This window comes from Pristis pectinata, chromosome 29, assembly GCF_009764475.1.
Source record: "Pristis pectinata isolate sPriPec2 chromosome 29, sPriPec2.1.pri, whole genome shotgun sequence".
NCBI classification, from domain to species: Eukaryota; Metazoa; Chordata; class Chondrichthyes; order Rhinopristiformes; family Pristidae; genus Pristis; species Pristis pectinata.
Genome location: NC_067433.1, coordinates 7,220,172 through 7,235,764, shown reverse-complemented (window position 1 = coordinate 7,235,764; position 15,593 = coordinate 7,220,172).

The window sequence follows — 15,593 nt, the reverse complement described above, 5'->3', positions numbered from 1 at the left end:
TTACCGCTTGTCTTTAAGCTGGCCTCAATTTTGTATTGCGAGTGATTAGAACTTAAATCCGAACACAAACCTCCAACGCTGAGAAACTGAACTGAATTATCGGATGATAAAAGACAGTGAAAAGCAAGTGCAAGAGGATTCAGAAAAAACGCGATGTATCTCAGTAAACACCACACAGAATTTGCGGAATATTTAGGAGTACTTGGAAAGAGAGTAATAATTCAGTTCAAAGATAAAACTAAACGCTAAATGATGTTTCTACTATATGATACAAGTGGACGAAAAATTTAATATGCTCGAATATCTCATTCGATTCTACAATCAGCAGAAACGGGAAAGTGAAGACATTCTTATGGAAATAATTATTTCATATCTCTGCACAATAAAAGTTTCAAAATAAATGCAACTTCATATATTGTAAGGAAACGAACAGTCAGTGCAATTTTGCAACTTCAGCATAATTATTCGAAAATGAAATTAAGGTAATATTCCATGGTTGGATAATATAAGTAACTAAGCCTTTTAAATCTTTGCCCAGCAGTATATCATTGAATGCAACATTTCACATCGTTCTGTTTGCTGCATCAGCTGTCACTGATCAGTATCAGCGGTAGGAATTTTTGTGCGGGTTCATTCGACAGCAGGTGCAGCTCTGATTGATGTTTCACACCCACCGATTTCAGTCATTCCGGGCTCCGATACATTCTATTCTCAGAGGCTCAGAATAATTAATGGGTTAGAAATACAAATAAAATGTTCTCTCTCTTCACGATTGTCACGATGAACACCATTAAACGATGCGCTTTCAATGTCGGGGTGCGGTTTGTATCTTCACCACCCTCTGACACAAATCTGACCAGGGAATATTAACTTGGCAATGAAATCCAAGTAATATAAACAATCTGGCAGAAATGTCACCGAGTTAAATGAAGAAATTATTCTAGGTAGGATGCCGTTGAAGGTAAAATCAATATTGCCAACAAATGTGATCATGAAACTTAACAAAGTAATTAAATATTTAATATTCGATTTGCGTGGTCATAAATTTCCGAATCTAAAAAAACTAATCAAATTTCGAAAGCATTCTGCTCCACTGTTTTTGTATAATTTTTAAAAGCACCTCCCAAATCTACCCACTGCATTTTCAGCTTCAGTCTCCTCTTTCTGCGTCAGATTCATAAGTCAAATTCACATCGCCCGCCATAACCATAACTTCCACATTACACTATTGAAGTTCAAGGGAAGAACATTTACATTTCTTACTATCCCACTCCATTGAGAAATATGTAAGAAATCGGGTTGGTAAAGTTGACTAATAATCAGAATATTAGCAGATAAAATAATATTTTCCATAGTCACAGAACACACAATGCCAAATCTACAGACTGATCATTTGTGCATCACACCGTTGAAGATGAAGTAAAGTAAAATTACTTGTCATACTACCCCACTGAATTGCGTGATAAATGTACTCACAAACGGATCGCTAGATGTTAATAATGATCAGAATATCGGCAGAAAAACGAATATTTTTCAAGGTCACGAAACTCACAGTTCCAAATCTGCAGAAGAAGCTGTATCAATAAGTAACTTCGTAGCATCGCAGCATCTGGTCTGGGTGTTGGGATCAGAATATTTCGGTGATGGTGAATAATCTGTTCCAAACCTTTTAGAAACCCAGTACTGTTGCAGTTGATGCGCTATCAGTAGTTTTCTTTCACTGAGTAGTCGTTCACTCCCAAGTAACCAGCAGACATTGCTTGTGAGCTGCAATCTGGTACAAATGCACCAATCAGAAGGAACCTGTCCATAAATGGAAACAATGGGTTCATGCTTTGATAAAAGCTGGTTGGGCAAGATGTAGGGCTGGTGAGGTCAACATTTACTGTCGATCCCTGATATGCTCTGAAGAGACGAGCTTCATGGGCTATAGCAAATGACATTTAGGAGTCAACTAACGTTGCTTTGCATCTGAAGGGTGAAGGTTTGCAGCTTTCCGCCCCTGAAGAAGAGGGCTCGGACATCAGGGAACCAGATCAGTTGAATACAGTCCTTCGTCATCAATGAATGTAAATCCTGGAACTCTCTGCCAAGAATTCTGCTGTCACCGTGACGGAAAGGAATGCTGGAACCTGACAGAATTCTGCTGTATCCTTTACCAGAGGCTGCAACAGTTCAAGGATGTGACCCACCATCACATTTTCAAGGACTATTCGGAAAGTGCATAAATACTGCTCTTTCAGTGAAGCTGAGATCCCAAGGATCAATACAGCATACTCAATTATGTGGGAAATCTTGGTCTCCAGCTTACCACAAACATTTCATTTGTTATCGCTCTGCCCTCTCTAACATTCACCCTCCACTGTCTTCCAGTTCGAAAGCCCCTCCCCCACCTCTTTAGGGTAACCTTCCTGTGTTCTTTCACCCACTGTCCACCAATCACTTAGGACCTCTGTCTCACCATGCTCTTCTTCGCATTTTACCAGCCATATGCCCTCTTCAATCTCAGCCCTGATGCAGAGTTTTGACCCGAAAAGACGACAATTCCTTTCCTCTCACAGATGCTGCTCAACCCTGAGAATTACTCCGGCAGAGTGTTTCTTGCTTCAGTTAATCCACACAGGTGTTATTCTTTCCAATACCAATATTTCACTAATTCGTGCTTGTTAAAAGTAGTTAACCATAAACACTTTCCATTCTTAAATCTACTGCACCATGATATTGTTATTTTGTCATCTATTTCTACAATAATACTGTTACGAGCCCAGGTTGCTACTTGATGAGTGTCCCTTTAAGGCGCCTGAATGATAGTGTGTGTGGCTTTGTCTGAGTGCTACGAGTGGGAGCCTCTGTAATTGGAATGCTGCAGGTGTCTGAAGGAGGATTCATTGAAGTGCTGGCAAACGCAGATACTTCTGTGAGCTGATTCTCGAAGCCAGCAACTGAGGACAGAACGAGTGCGAGAGAGAGAGAGGGAGAGAGAGAGAGATGGTAGCACTGACTGTCAGTCTCTGCGTCTACGGGTGAAGCACAATCGTTGTGGCTCTCACTTTACAATCCATACATGGAATTTTGCAGCAATCTGTGGAGTACACTTTATCGTTAACCTGCACCAGGCAGCAGACATATCTGTGAGCGGCCACGTATCGAGTGCCCTCGTTGTGGTATATACTTCGGAACAAAGCAAATAGAGATACTTAGGTGATTGTGGTGTAGTATTGGTTCCATCGTGGAACTTGTCGATTTCCCTAACTCCTTCTCTCTACCTTCCACTCTACATTCTACTCTAAATTTTTATGTGATTTTCAGACGCCTTTGCTCATTGTTTTGCTTCGTGGCTTGCTGAACTGAACTGCTTTGCCATTATAAAACTTTGAGAACTATTACTTCACTGAGTGGTTTGGGAACCAGCCACACACACGCTGTGGCTTATTTTGATCAATGTCTGATATCTAACATTGTGTTTTCTCTTATTATTACAAGTAGTTATTAGTAAATAGGTTTTAGCGTGGAAAACTGACTCGTTGTGTTTCTTTTGTTGATGGTGCGTAACAAAATTGGGGGCTTGTCCGGTATAGACCGAAGATTGCGGGAGGTCGGGATCGAATTCAAGACTGACACGAGACGTCTGGGTTTGAAACAAATTGGGGCTTATTGAACGACTGATTGTCGATCTGCCTGATAAATTTCCTTTCGATTGGCGTGTGTGTGCTGAAACCAGCGACAATGGATGTTGATGCATTTATTTAATAGCCAACATTTGAGGGATGGCAGGGGGCGAGGAAGGACGAGTTGTTGAGCATTGCTATAAAGTTAAAACTTGAAGCAGCAAAGCGGTCTATGAAAAAGGCAGATATTCAGAAACTGATAGCTGCAAGATATGTGGCTATGGGGGTGTTTGAGGACGACGTGTTAGAACAGTTTCTTGAGAGTTAACAGATCTCTGGGGTCCAGGTGACGCTGGAACAGATGCAGTTAGAAGAAGATTGAGGCTGAGATGATACAAAGGAAGATAGATGCTGAGATAGAGTTGAAGAGGCAAGAGACCGTAGAAAAGGAGAAACAGCAGCAGCATGAGATAGAAATGATAACCCAAGGCGGTTCTGTTCCTGGTTCTGGTGGTACCTTTCTGGCCAGTAGGGAGGTTCGATTAGTCACTCCTTTTGAGGAGAATCGGGTTGATCAGTATTTTCAACATTTTGAAAAAGTTGCTCAAAGTGGGCACTTGAAAGTTGGTCTCTTATGTTGCGAAGAGTGATTAAAGGTAAAACTCAACAAGCTTATTCTTCCCTATCTGGTAGTGAAGCAACTAACTATGAGACAGTAAAGCAGGCTGTGCTTAAAGCCTATTAATTAGTTCCTGAAGCTTATAGCAAAAAGTTTAGGGATCTGAAGAAATCTGTGAACCAGACTTGTATGCAATTTGCTGATGAAAAGAGTGTTTATTTTGAACGATGGTGCACGTCTGAAAGTATAAATGAGTTTTTTTTAACAGATTGAAAGAGTTCATTTTAGTGGACGAATTTAAAAGGTGTGTCCAGAGAGACTTACAAACATAATTAAATGAGAAGGAAGAGGCAACTTTGAAAGAAAATGCTAAGTCAGCAGATGAGTTTGCTTTAACCCACAAGTTTAAGTTGGGACAAACTAAGACCTTCCAGAACAGTAATGTGGATAATCGAGGTAAATCAGAAATTAAATTGGGAAGTGGTACAAAGGGGAAAATTGATCGGAAGCAAGTATCGGAGAAACCTGCTGATCGTACTTGTTATTATTGTAAGAAACCTGGTCATGTGATAGCTAGTTGTTCCCTCCTGAAGAAAAAGAAAGAAAAGGAGGCAGTGCCGGAAGTTTGTTTGCAAATAGTAGAAACAACTAAAAATCAAAAGGGTCCGGGACATGCTAATAAAGCTCAGTCCTTGCCAGAGGCAAATTCTGAGATGTTGGATGGAGTTAGGAAAGCATTCCTTTCTTTTGTGTCAGAGAGTTTTGTCTCAGTGAAAGATTGGTCACCCCTGGTGCCGGTGAAAATCCTTAGAGATACTGGGGCCTCCCAGTCCCTCTTGTTGGACAGTGTTTTAACGTTTGGTGATGAAACTGCCACTGGTGAGGTAAATCTAGTGCGAGGCTTTAGAGGTGACACTGTGTCTGTACATCCGCACAAGGTAATTTTGAAGTCAGAGTTAGTAGAAGGACCAATTAAGATAGAACTATGACCTAGTTTACCAGTGGAAGGAGTTTATTTGTTATTAGGGAATGAACCTGCAGGTGGTAAAGTTGTCCCTGAAGTACAGCTAACCACCAAACCAATTATTCATGAGTGAAAGATCAATTCAAATGTTTATCCATCCTGTGCAGTGACTCGAGCTAGGACTAAGAAATTGGCCAACGCAGATGGTCGTGTTCAGCCTGATTTTCTTCCCTGTGCTGGTCCAAAACAGGATTCAAGTTATGATGACTTCTCAGAGACTTTTCTGTCTTCATTTGTGGATCAAAGTCCTTGTGTTGAGTCCGAGTGTAAAGATTTGTCTCTATCCAGAAAATAGTTTATAATGGAGCAGACCAAAGACCCCGAGCTCGCTGTATTGAGAGAACAAGCTTTCTCAGGTGATGAGATTGAGAAAGTGCCAGTTGTATATTATTTCAACAATGGAGTGTTAATGAGGAAGTGGAGACCTCCTGATATTCCTGCTAGTGAGGAATGGGCAGTTGTTCATCAAATTATGTTTCCTAAAATTAATTGGAAAGCAACTTTGAGCCTGGCCCACAGTATGCCTTCAGGTGGTCATCTTGGTGTGAAAAAAAAACTGTCAAGGAGGTTTTGAAACAATTCTTTCGGCCTGGTGTGAGAAAGGATGTAATAATATTTTTTTGGACTAGTCACACGTGTTAGATGGTAGGTAAACCAAATAAGAGCCTCCTGTGGCTCCATTACAGACTATTCCTTCATTTAGTGCACCCTTTTCAAAGGTAATTGTGGATTGTGTTGGCCCACTGTCGATGCCTAAGGCTGGGAATCAGGATTTGTTAACAATTATGAGTACAACCTATAGATTTCCAGAGGCAATGTCACACAAGAATACTAAAACCAAAACTGTGTCAAAGGCTCTTATAAAATTTTTCACCTTAGTTGATTTGCCTGAAGAAATCCAATCTGATCAAGGAAGTAATTTTATGTCAGGACTATTTCAACAGGTAGTTTCTGAGCTAGGAGCTAAGCAGATTATATCGTCTGCGTACCATCCAGAATCACAACGGGCCTCAGAAAGGTCCCATTCCACCCTCAAAAACATGATCAGGACATTTTATTTTGAAAACTTGAAGTATTGGGGTGATGGTGTTCATTTACTTCTGTTTGCAGTGAGGGAGTCCGTGCAAGAATCCTTATGTTTCAGTCCCTTTGAACTTGAGTTTGAACATCAGGTTAGAGGACCTTTAATATTATTAAAGGAACAGCGGATCAATCAAGACACGAATTTAACTTTGTTGGACTATGAAATGAAATGTAAAAACCGATTGCAGAGGGCTTCCAAATTAACAAGGAAAAATTTAAAAGCTACTCAGAGTAAAATGAAAACATGTTATGATAAACACGTCGGATCAAGGACTTTCAAACCAGCAGATAAGGTTACCTTGGTGCTTTTCCCCACTCAGTCGAATCCTTTTCAAGCAAGATTCCATAGTACTTACGAAATTAAATCTGAGGTTTGTGAAGTGGATTATATAGTTAAAACACCTGACCCAAGAAGACAAACACAGCTCTGTTATGTAAATATGCTTCAGCCTTATTTTGAAAAACTATCCACAGCTGTGTTGATGACTATCGATGATAAAGAAACTAAATTGACTGGGAATTCTTTAGTTGATCCTGCTGAAAGTCATTTCAGACCAAACATTGTTTCAGCAAGACTGCCGAATGCTGTTATTGTGGAAAACCTTAAAGAAAAATTGGCTCATTTACAGCCTCAGCAAAAGCAGCAAACGAAACATATAATTTTAAAATTTCGAGATTTATTCCCTGACGTTCCGAGAAGAACCACAGTAGCTTACCATGATGTTGATGTTGGGGATGCAGAACCAATGAAGCAGCACCCATATCGAATGAATGTGTGCCAGTGTAAACTTGTTGACCAAGAGATTGATTATATGTTATAGAATCAGATTATTAGAAGTTCCACTTTAGATTGGAGCTCACCTTGTGTCATGGTACGTAAACCAGATGGCAGTGTTAGGTTTTGCACTGGTTATAGAAAAGTGAATGTTATAACAAAGACAGATGATTGCCCGATTCGTAGGGTGAATGATTGTGAAGACAGATTTGGGAAAGCTAAATTTCTTACAAAGATTCACCTATTGAAAGGGTACTGGTGTGTCCCATTGACAGATAGAGGAAGAGAGATTTCTGCCTTTGTACAACCTTCTGGATTGTTGAGTACAATGTTTTGCAATTTAGAATGAAAGATGCTCCAGCAACATTTCAGAGAATAATTAATTCTGTGATTCAAGGGTTGTAAATTACAGATGCCTATATTGATGACTTACTTACCAGGAATGACCCATGGGAAGCTCATATATCTGCGTTAGAAAAATTATTTGAAAAACTTCCCAATGCCAACCTGACAGTTAATTTGGTTAAGAGTGAATTTGCCCATGCCACTGTGAGTTATCTTGGTTACGTTGTAGGTCAAGGCAAATTAGCTCCTGTTCACACAAAAAAAGCAATCTCTCAGTTTCCCATTCCAAATTGTAGGAGGACTGGTGGAATATTTATGGGAATGTTGGATATTATCACATGTTTTGCAAGAATTTTGCTGATATTGCTCTTCCTTTAACTAATCTTCTGAAGAAGCGTGTGAAGTTTGTTTGGACAAAGCTTTGTCAGCGAGCATTTCAGAAACTGAAAGCCATTTTATGTCACCAACCTGTGCTCAAATCACCTGACTTTGAAAAGTCATTTTCATAAGCAGTAGATGCCAGTGGTAAAGCAGCGGGAGCAGTGTTATCACAGAAGGATGCCTATGATGGTATTGACAATCCAGTAGCTTACGTTTCAGAGAAATTTAATGACTGTCAAAAGAATTATTTCACCAGAGTGAAGGAATTATTGTCACTTATTTTGGCTTTGCAGCATCTTGATGTTCATGTTTGCACAGCTCGGAAAGCACTTGTTGTGTGCACAGATCACAACCCACTCGTACTTTTGAACAGAGTGAAAAACAAGAACAGAAGATAGTTAAATTGGAGTTAAATTTTACAAGGGTATTACGTCATGACAACTCGCCTTAAAAGCAAAGATAATATAATTGCCGACTGCCTTTCCAAATGTTGTCTGAAATCTATCTTTAATAATGTAATTTTGTTTGACTGAAAAATGTGATATGATAATTGTAAATGTACTGTTTTACTCATTCTAGGCGCAGTCAATATTTTGCTCCTGCAGATCAAAATGTTTCATTTGGGGGAGGTGTTATAAACCCAGGTTGCTACTTGAGGAGTATCCCTTTAAGGCGCCTGAATGGCCACGTGTGTGGCTTTGTCTGAGTGCTACGAGTGGGAGCATCAATAACTGGAATGCTGCAGGAGTCTGAAAGAGGATTCATTGAAGTGCTGGCAACAGCAGATATATCTGTGAGCTGCTTCTCGAAACCAGCAACAGAGGACAGAAAGAGAGAGAGAGAGAGAGAGAGACAGAGACAGAGACAGAGAGACAGAGAGACAGAGAGAGAGAGTTGGTCGCACTGACTGCCAGTCTCTGTATCTATGGGTGAAGCACAATCGTTGTGGCTCTCACTTTACAATCCATTCATGGAATTTTGGAGAACACTGTGGAGTCGACGTTGTCGTTAACCTGCACCAGGAAGCAGGCATATCTGTGGGCTTCCACGTATCGAGTGCCCTCGGTGTGGCATATACTTCGGAACAAAGCAAATAGAGCTACTTGGTTGATTGTGGTGTAGTATTGGTTCCATCGTGGAACTTTTGGATTTCGTAAACTGCTCTCTACCTTCTAACCTACATTCTACTCTACATTTTAGCGTGGTTTTCAGAAGCCTTTGGTCATCGTTTTGCTTCGTGGCTTGCAGAACTGAACTGTGTTACCATCATAAGACCTTGAGAACTATTCCTTTACTGGGTGGTTTGGAAACGAGCCAAACACACGCTTAGGCTTTCATTGCCCTCTGCTGGTGGCTCCTGCTATTTTAAAGAATTATGTGAGGGTGATCTCTCCATGCTGCAACAAATAATCTGCTGGTCGAGCAACACCGTGGGAGGAAAGGAATCGTAGTCGAAACCCTCATCAGGACTGACCACTAACTACTGGGGATACTGTACAATTCAGGGACACTGTGGTTGAATAATAACAGTTCTCTGTTACTTAAAAATTATCCTACATTCAGAATTAAAAGGCAAAAAGAATCCCAGAGAAAATCTAATTATCGTTTCAAGGGCTTCACGAACAATCAGACATTCCCAGGGATAAGAATAGTGCGGTAAAATTGAACGTCGTATATCTGAGATAATCTCTGTATATTATAGTATAAAAAAAGCCCCATTCACGTCAACACAGTCTTGAATTCCAACTGAAATATTTTCGTATCTGTATTCCAAACGACAGAGTGTTGCAGAGCATGTGACAGAAACCATTTCTTCACATAGTCCTGGCGGATTTTGGAACCATGGTATACAATTTATTTATTGGCATTGAAATACAAAGCTGTTACAAAATGAAGCCCACATGCACATGTTATTAAGAAACATAGAAGTCATTTTTTCAGCTTCAGGGTAGGTCTATTCTTTAAAGTAAAATGTTTGCAGTAAAATAATAATATAAACAGAAAAGTAAACTGAAATAAACCCTGCTTCAAAGTTGGTAATTAGTCAGACTAAAAACGACGCAAATTGTAGAGAAAATCCGAGCAGTAATTTCAACATTAATAAAACGATCTCTTAAACAAATGGAATCTTATAACATAACGAAATGCACTCTCCCCACTTTCAGGTTGCACTAAAGCATCAATGTGGCCGCACATACAAACATGTAATATTTTTAGAGAAGTGGATAGACTTAGTTAATCTGTGTCTGAAACATTTTTCTCTGCTTTGTTTCAACGCTGTCTTGACCGTGGAGAAACCGGACACAATCTCCGATAGTCGGACGGTACTTTGAACACTTAATCAACAGGCTTCATGTTAAGGCATATGGCTTAATAGGAACAAATAACGATCTCATTTCTTTGCATCAAAGGACACGGAAGTACCTTGGAATCGCCAGTGGAAACATATTGATTTCTTGGATTCTCAACTGACATCGCCGACTAAAACGTTATGTTCAACAAAGAACTTAAATTCCTGTAGAGCGGCGATGATTGTGTAAATTTCATTAATTCAACACATCGTGATCGTAGAAAGTGTTTGCAACATTGATGAACTCATCAGAGTCATAAGGCAGCTGGGAATAACTGCAATGAGTGTCTTTGGCTCCATCTTCGCCATGCTCAAACTCAAAGCAAACCTCACCTGGGAATTAAAAAAATTAGTTGTCATTAAAACCAAATGCCAACGTCAATGACTCGCGGGAGTATTATTGCAATTTAATCTACAGAAGTCTTGGAGCACAAAGTATTGTGGCTGAATGGCATCTGCAATTATGAGAGAAAATACCGCCCAAATCATCCCCCAGTCAATGATAGCACGTCAGGAATCGGGTAAATGGAGATCACATCTAAGTCAAAAATCCTATAGATAGTAATTAAAAATAACTCCCCAATGTGAAGGCTCGGCGAATATCATTTAACGGCTTTGCAACCTTATATGTATTTTTTAAAATTTTTGATAACAATAAAAGATAAAGGAACCCGAATATCTCCCCACCCTGAGTGTTGGAGGACTGTCTTTGCGGATTTTCGGATCCATGAACATTGTCACTCAAAATGTTCCTACAATATTCGACCAGATTAGGGGACCATGTGGAACTAGTACTACTTAAATAGGACAAAATGTTTTGTTACTGGAATGATTGACTGAGGCATAGAAGATTATTCTCCAAGGGACTACATTTACTTCTATGTAAAACAGCCACTCGAGAGCACCGTGTAATAACGATTAATAATCAGTTAGATATAATCAACAGGCAAATTATTTTCGAGCAAGTCAATGAAGGTGGCAATGGAAATACTAATGCGTCATTTCCTGCTCTCTGCACCCAAGAGCAAACCCATTATTTTAATGACACCTTCCAAATGAAAACATGCTGAATCTATTCCTCTGTGCTTTGTGCGGTTTCAGCTTAATGATCTTGATGCCAAAATCTGTGCCTCGACCATTCTGGAAAGGATTTTTATGTCTTCGTAAACGCTTTGCCTATCAGTTCTTTTACCGTTAACTATTTGCACCTACCCATTTGTTAGATATTGTCTGGCCTTGTTTGCTCGCGGTAAATACCTTCCCTTTATTACTTTGAGTTTCGGAATCCCATTCCCGCCTGACACACTGGGATTGTGACCCGATATTTTAAATAGTTAATGTCAAATATTGCATTGTACAAATTCGGATGGTAAAGTAAACAAGTCCAATCGCCAAACAACGAGTTCCAGTTACATTGACTGCGCAAAAAGCAACAGAGAGCGACAGTGATACAAAATCGACAAATGTCAGCATTGACTACTGTTCATGCCCAGTGAATGTGTTGAGAATTAAAATATTTCTTAGGAAGAGGTGGTAGTTTTGCAGTAAATGTTCGGTATTAAAGTGAAAGCATACCTGAACGTTCATTTTGAGAGGAAACCTCGCTGCGTTGAATACTCTCTACCTCCTGATAAATTGCGTCGTATACACCAACAGGAGAATCCCTGTCGTAGATGACATGACCTGTTGAAGAGAAGGCGGGGTGATGGCAGCACGCATATTTAAAAGCCAACAGTCTGATGCAGATTCGAATGGATCCCTCATCCATTTGTGAAACTGCAATCATTGGGTACGATGGTTAATTAAGTTCAAGGTGAAAGCACAGAGCAGGCAGTACAGAAACCATCCGCGTCCTGTTGCTACTGTTATTGATATTTTTATTGGTATTGGTTTATTATTGTCACTTGTACCGAGGTACAGTGAAACACTTGTCTTACAAACCGATCTTACAGGTCAATTCATTACACGGTGCAGTTACATTAAGTTAGTAGAGAGCGCATTGATGACGTACAGGTAAAAAAAAACAATAACGTTGCAGAGTAAAGTGTCACAGCTACAGAGAAAGTGCAGTGCAATAAAGTGCAAGGTCACAACAAGGTAGATCGTGAGGTCCTGAGGTCATAGGTCATAGTCCGTCTCATTGTATAAGGGAACTGTTCAATAGTCTTATTACTGTGTGGTAGAAGCTGACCTTAAGTCTGGTGGTACGTTACCTCAGTCTCCTGTAACTTCGACCCGATGGAAGAGGAGAGAAGAGAGAATGTCCCGGGTGGGTGGGGTCTTTGATTATGCTGGCTGCTACACCAAGAGAACGAGAGGTAAATACAGAGTCCAAGGAGGGGAGACTGGTGTCCGTAATGCGCTGGGCTGGGTCCGCAACTCTCTGAGCTGCTTGCGGTCTTGGGCAGAGCAGTTGTTATACAAAGCCGTAATACATTCTGATAGGATGCTTTCTATGGTGCATCAGTAGAAGTTGGTGCGAGTCAAAGGGTACAAACTAAAATTTATTTAGCCTCCTGAGGAAGTAGAGGCCCTGGTGAGCTTTCTTGGCCATGGCATTGACGTGGTTTGTCCAGGACAGGTTGTTGGTGATGTTCACTCCCAGAAACTTGAAGCTGTCAACCCTCTCGACAGGAGCACCATTGATGTAGGCAGGTGCATGTAAACCGCCCCCTTTTCTGAAGTCAATGACCAGCTCTTCAGTTTTGTTGACATTGAGGGAAAGGTTATTTTAATGACACCATTCCACTAAGCTCTCTATCTCCTTCCTGTACTCCGACTCATCACTGTTTGAGATACGGCCTACAACGGTGGTATCATCTGCAAACTTGTAGATGGCGTTAGTGCCGAATCTGGCCACACCTCCATGAGTGTATAGGGTGTAGAGTAGAGGGCGAAGGACGCAGCCTTGAGGTGCACCAGTGTTCATAGTAATCGTGCCGGAAGAATAGCTTCGTATCCTCACTGTTGTCTGTTTGTTAGAAATTCAAGGATGCAGTTACAGAGGGAGATGTTGAGTCCTAGGGCTCGGAGATTGGTGACAAGCTTGCTTGGTATTATTGTATTGAACGCAGAGCTGTAGCCAATATACCATAGTCTAACGTAAGTGTCTTTGCTGTCCAGGTGCTCCAGAGCTGAGTGAAGGGCCAGGGAGGTGGCATCCGCTGTAGACCTGTTTCGACAATAGGCCAATTGAAATGGGTCCTGGTTTTCTGGTCGGCTGGAGTTGATACGTGCCATGACCAACCTCTCAAAGCACTTCATGATGGTGGACGTCAGAGCCACTGGTCGATAGTCATTGAGGCATGTTACCTTGCTTTTCTCTGGTACCGAGATGATAGTGGTCTTCTTAAAACAGGATGGAACCTGAGATCGAAGCAGGAAGAGGTTGAATGTGTCCGCAAATACTTCTGGCAGCTGCTGAGCACAAGACCTGAGCACGCGGCCCGGGACACCATCTGGGCCAGGTGCTTTCCTTGTGTTCACTCTTCGGAAGACCGATCTTACGTCCTCACTGTGATTACAGGTTCAGCTGCGTAGGTGATTCACAGCGTGGATGGTGATAATCCACTTCCTTTTTGTTCAAAAAAATGCATAGAATGTGTTAGGTTCATCAGGAAGGGATGCGCTCGAGTTAGCTATGCAGCCTGACGTCTGGCATAGTTTCCTCGGTATTTAAGGCGTAGAATTCAGAATCAAGAAGCTAAGGCTGCAACTGCATAAACACAAGACAGAGCACTGCGTTCAGTTCTGTTCAATTCATCACAGGGCGGATATAGTAGCGAACTCAGTGGAAATGTGCAGCGTAGCTGAATCATAGTTAAGAAAAGACATTCACTGTTTGGGATTATTTTCACCGGAGAAAACTATCGGTTTCTCTGCTAAGTGAAACAGGTTTCTCTTCTTCACCCTGGCTTGGAATCTCATAACTTTCATACACCTCAATCAAATCTCCCCCAATCCCAAAGACAATAACCCCAAGGTAGTCAAGGTCTATTCGGAACGATCATTCACAACGTTCAAATCACTGTGGTGTAACCAGAGTTTGGTGTAGTTTCCGCAAAATCTTCTTGATGCCAAGTGTCATTCCTGGACGACTGAGGTAGGTATCCCGTGTATTCATAAACACCGAGTGTCAGTTATTTCAGCTTTCACGATTTCCACCTATCCACTGTGCAGGCATATCCTGCCACTATTTGCGCTCGCTAAATACATTCCTTCTATTATCTAGAGTTTCTGAATCCCATTCACGCCGCATGCACTGGGGTTGTGAATGTGATTCCATATGTTAAATATTTAACTTTAAGTATTGACTGTTACTAATTCGCAAGTAAAGGCAAACAAGTCAAATCGGAAACGGACGAGTTACATTTATTTCTATCCAGTCCATGACATTCTGTGAAAAGGGACAACAGTTTACGACAGCACATTTGATCGGCAGCATTTCTTGAGCCTCACCTCTTCTTGATGGCTTTCTCTGAGTTAGCGCTCCCAATGCGATGAGCTCACAGACGAAAAGAGATCCGAGGGTTATGCAGACGGTAGCAGGGATAGAGACTGTTTTCCCCTTCCGTCCTTAATCAGAAAGTTACAGAACAATTTAGCACAGAGAACAGTCAAATGAAATTCTAAATTATTCAATGCATTTACTAACTTCGTATCCTCTTCTTCTGTCAACGTGTTACTCTCAACATTTCTAAATAACCGTCAACGCAACAGAGAACACCTGAAACCAGTCCAGATTAGATAGGTCGTGGAGCAGATGGGTTTCTTATGTACATGGGGACTACTGGGGACAGTCAGTCTGGTTTTGTGGGGGCAAATCGTGTCTTACTAATTTGATTTGTTCGAGGAGGTGATGAAGGTAATCGATGAAGGTAGAGCTGTGCAATTGGCTACATGGATTTTTGTAAGGCGTTTGATAAAGTTCCTCATGGAAGGCTCACCCAGAGAGTTCAGAGCCATAAGATCCAGCGTGAATTGGTCGTTTGGATTCAGAATTGGCTTGCCCATAGACAAAGAAGGTGGTGGTTAATGGGACTTATTTTGGCTGGAGGTTAGTGACTTGTGGTTTTCCGCAGAGATCCGTATTGGGACCTCCACTGTCGGTGATGTATATAAATTACTTGGATGAATACATGGTTGGAGGGCTGGTAAACTTGCAGACGGTAGAAAGATTGGTGGCGTTGTGGATATTGGAGGAGATCGCAAAAGGATCAGCAGGATATTGCACATTTGGGCGGAGAATAACAGATGGACATTAATCCGGCCAAGTGTTGCATCTTAGGAAATCACCTATTATGGAAAAGCACACAGTTAATGGCAAGGCTCTTAACATTGATGTACGGAAGGATCTTGGAGTCCAAGTCGATAGCTCCTTGAAAGTGATTGCTCTCGTTGATAGGGTG